A 5,192-nucleotide genomic window follows, 5' to 3' on the forward strand; every position below is an offset into this window, starting at 1 on the left:
GTGGATTGAAGGGCATACAATGAAGCCTGACTATCAATAAAGAAATATACATTCTTATGAAGAGGCGCCACAAAATGGAGCGCCTCCAGTACAGCATACAGTTCTGCTCTAGTGGAAGACATGGGTGCAGGGAGCCGCCTGGAAACCTCAGTGTCAGGGTAGAGACTGGCAGAGATGTAGTATTGTGAGAGTTGTGTGATGTATAGTAGTGATGATGAAGGTAGTGAGAAGAAACAGTGTTTCAAAAGACAATAGCAGTCTTATGATATAGAGAGATGGTGGAGAAGTGTGGCAGAGAGGCGTGGGGTGAGGCAGGGTCTTGGAGGGGGAGATAACACGTGTGACGTGTCGAAGGGGAGAAGGGAGGCGAGGATTCAAGGTCCAGCTGTCTCCCAATGACACGTTTGTTTCTTTCTTTCTTGTTGCCTTCTCTTCTTTAAGTTCTGATCCTAATCCTTGTCAATGTATGGCTTTAAGGATCTTGTTTATTACGCCTGGCCACGTACTGTGTAGGCATAACGCACCAGCACGACATTTTAAAATGGCTTCCTGATGGAAGGGTATTTGATTATCAATAATTGAGCTACGCCATCTGATAACATAAGGTCTCAAGGTTTCAGAGAGATCATTGTAATCCCAAAATTTTAAATCCCCATTCTTTCTCTTTTTTTTTTTTTTTTTTTTCTATAGTGTGTGTGGAGGGAGAAGATTCGTATAAGTCGGATACTTGCGTTTGTCAGACGAACTGTTCCCCGTATTAGTCCGAGATACTGAGGGTCAACGATAAAGTTGAAACAATAGAACTATCAAACTACCCATAAAACCCGTGTAACTGAAACAAAAGTCTTTTAAAAATATAGGTCATGTGGGCACTCCTTTTCAAAGTCCACAGAGATGACAAAACTTTTCGTAAGATCGAGTAGATATCATATTAATCTGTCAATAGAACCATCAAACTACCCTTAAAAACCCGTGTGACGGAAACAAGAGTCTTTTGAAAATATCTGTTATGTGGATATTATTTTCTAAGTCCACAGATATGATAAAATGAAACTACCCTTAAAAATCATGTTATAGGAACATGAGTGTTTTACAAATACATCTTATGTGGTCACTATTTTCAAACTCCACACTTATGACAAACTTCGTTCGTAAGAGTGCTTTTGCTTATAATAAAGTGGATATCATTCTAATCTGTCAATAAAACCATTAAATCAATCTTAAAATCCTTGTACCTGAAATAAGAATGTTTTTAAAATATAGATAACGTTGCCAAAAATTTCAAACTCCACACATATGAAAATCTTGGTTCGTATGAGTGTTTTTGTTGTATATATATATATATATATATATATATATATATATATATATATATATATATATATATATATATATATATATATATATATATATATATATATATATATATATATATATATATATATGAAGAAATTATATTAATCTGCCAATAGAACCATGAAACTACCCTAAAAACCGTCTAACTCAAATGATATTCTTTTGAAAATATAGTTATATGGCCATAAAATTATAAAATTTATCCATAATGATGGTTTAGCTATTTTTAAGGTAGAAATCAAGTTAACCTGTCAATGGAACCAGGAATCTACCCTTAAAAACTAGTGTCACTGAAACAAGAGTCTTTTAGATAAACAATTTATGTGGCCACTATTTTTCAGTCTTCACTTATGAAGAACTTTGTTTGTAACAGTGTTTTATCTTTTGATAAGGTATATATCATATTATTCTTTCAATAGAACCATCAAACCTCCCTTAAAAATCCGTGTGACTGAAACAAGAGTCTTTTAAAATACAGGTTGTGTTGCCACAATTTTCAAAGGTAGAAGATACGAGGAACTTCTTTCGTGTGAGTGTTTTTGCTATATATAAAATGAAAATCATATCATTCTGTCATTAGAAGTATCACACTACACTATAAAAAAAAAAACCGTCTAACTTAAAGAAGACTCTTTGAAAAATATTGCATTTTAAAAGTCCACAGAAATGAGAAACCTTTTCGTTAGAATTCCTATGCCATTGATAAAGTAGATATTATGGTAGTCTGTCAATAGAACCAACAAACAACCCTTAAAAACCCATGTGACTTAAAAAAGAGTCTATTGAAAATATATGTTATGTGGCCACTATTTTTCAAAGTCAACACACATCAAGCTTATCCGTAAGAGTGATTTTGCTATTGATAAGGTAGAAGTTATGTCAATCTGTCAATGTAACCATGAAACTACCCTTAAAAATCCATGATAAAGAAAGAAGAGTCTTTTAGAAATACAAATTCTGTGGTCACTATTTTTCAAAGTGCATAGTTATGAGGAACATTGTTCGTAAGAATGTTTTGCTTTTCATTAGGCAGATATCAATGTAATATGTCAATACAACCATCAAACCTCCCTTAAAAATCCCCGTGACTGAAACAGGAGTCTATACAATAAAGCTTCTGTGTCCACAATTTTCAAAGTCAACAAATATGAAGAGCCTGGTTCGTATCAGTGTTTCTTGCTATATATAAAGTAGAAATTGTATTAATTCGCCAATATAACTATCAAGCTACCCTTAAAACCCGTGTAACTGAAACAAGAGTCTTTTAAAAATATAGGTTATGTGGCCACTATTTTCAAAGTCCAAAGAGATGAGAAACTTTCCCATCACTAAATAATGGGAAAGTTCCACTAGAACGGAAGATAAAGGAAGGAAGGATGGAAAGGATAGGAAAGAAACGAAAAGGAATGTCTTGAATTTTGTATATGTGATTTAATACTTCAACACACACACACACACACACACACACACACACACACACACACACACACACACACACACACACACACACACACACACACACACACACACACACACACACACACACACACACACACACACACACACAACACTTACAAACACACACAAACATGCATCTTGGAACACCTCCAATAACACACACGGAAACATACACATATACAAACACACCTACACACATCTTTAGCTAATGTGAGGAGTGAAGTAAACTCCTTCGAGTAGTAGTAGTAGTAGTAGTAGTAGTAGTAGTAGTAGTAGTAGTAGTAGTAGTAGTAGTAGTAGTAGTAGTAGTAGTAGTAGTAGTAGTAGTAGTAGTAGTAGTAGTAGTAGTAGCAATCTTTATCAGTTAACTACATTATCATCTACAATCTCTTCAGAGTAGAGTAGTAATAGTAGTTTTTTCATTAGCTACACAATAAGAAACTTGCTCATTTGCCAACCCGCGCCCAGGATTCAAACACGGGGCTTTTCTCTACGCTAGGTGTGTGTGTGTGTGTGTGTGTGTGTGTGTGTGTGTGTGTGTGTGTGTGTGTGTGTGTGTGTGTGTGTGTGTGTGTGTGAAACTCTTAAGAAACACCTGACAATACACACAACACCACCAGTACACCAAACAACAAAAAAGGACATTTGGGCATGTAAAGAACTAACAGTGTAGAATTGTAAAAAAAATGACGGGAAGACCTTGAAGACACTTAAAACACTTGGAAGACAAAAGACAACATTTGAGAAACACTTGAGAAACACCAGAGAAAAACTTAGCAACACACACAACACCACAAGTACATAAAATAACAAACAAAGGACATTTGGGTACGTAAGGAACTAACTGAACGTGAAGAGTTGTCCAAAATGACGGGAGGGGCTTGAAAAACACTTAAATCACTTCAAAACACTAGAAAACATTTTACAAGCACTACAGACACACTTAATGATACACACAACACCACAAATACATAGAACAACAAAGAAAGGACATATGGCCACGTAAGAAACTGACCGTGTAGAATTGTCCGAAGTGACGGGAGGACGGCGCATCAGAAGATACACATTTGCGTGATTCTGTTGCTAATTCCAATAACGACTTGACACACACACACACACACACACACACACACACACACACACACACACACACACACACACACACACACACACACACACACACATATTCCTCTGTAACCTAATGAGTGAAGAAGGTATTGCGTTGCTAATTAGACTATCACCCCAGAAATGTTTATCCAGGTGAGATGAGAGTTGGGGTAGAGATAAGAGAAAGTTAGTGTGTGTTGATGGGGTGTAAAGGGAAGATAGGAGCTGTTGCTGGAAAGAAAGAAAGGGAGTTGAAAGACTGGTGGGGAGTATACCGAAGAGAAATATGATAACGTTCCTTTAATGTTGTTTCAAGAAAACAGAAGTCGCCAAGTGCGGTGTGTGTTTTCTCAAGCTAACTGCATCGGGCATAATCAGGTTTCGAGTGACTCTTCAGACACCAAGCACAGCAGCACCTGAGTTGTAGGAATTCAGACTTCTTGCTTCAGGCAGGATTTTTATTACATCTCAAAATCTGTTTCCAAATTGAGCTGAAAGAATAGTCAGCTATGGCGAGCTGTTCGTCTACGGGAGAGTGATCCACACCGGCCGCCTGAAGCGCCTGATGAAGGCCAGGGAGGCAGCGGCCCAACGGGAGCTAGAGCGAGCCCGCCGCTGGGCCGCCTATGTAGGAGCCAAGGTGGTGGACGAGAGGCCTCTCCTGTTCTAGCTGGGGCAGGAGGAGGCAATGGCACGGGGCAGTGGGTCTGTGCTGGAGGTGTCCGTCACCATGCACTGACACTGCTGCCTTGCATTAATAGATGACTTGTTGCCTTAACTGGCCGCTTGGAGTCTTGAATTAACTGGAGCCTTGTTGCCTTTACTGGCCGCTTGGAACCTTGGAATAATTGGAGCCTTGTTGCCTTAACTGGCCGCTTGGAGCCTTGGATTAACTGAAGCCTTGTTGCCTTAACTGGCCGCTTGGAGCCTTGGATTAACTGGAGCCTTGTTGCCTTAACTGGCCGCTTGGAGCCTTGGATTAACTGGAGCCTTGTTGCCTTAACTGGCCGCTTGGAGCCTTGGATTAACTGGAGCCTTGTTGCCTTAACTGGCCGCTTGGAGCCTTGGATTAACTGGAGCCTTGTTGCCTTAACTGGCCGCTTGGAGCCTTGGATTAACTGGAGCCTTGTTGCCTTAACTGGCCGCTTGGAGCCTTGGATTAACTGGAGCCTTGTTGCCTTAACTGGCCGCTTGGAGCCTTGGATTAACTGGAGCCTTGTTGCCTTAACTGGCCGCTTGGAGCCTTGGATTAACTGGAGCCTTGTTGCCTT

This window comes from Portunus trituberculatus, chromosome 32, assembly GCF_017591435.1.
Source record: "Portunus trituberculatus isolate SZX2019 chromosome 32, ASM1759143v1, whole genome shotgun sequence".
Classification (NCBI taxonomy): domain Eukaryota; kingdom Metazoa; phylum Arthropoda; class Malacostraca; order Decapoda; family Portunidae; genus Portunus; species Portunus trituberculatus.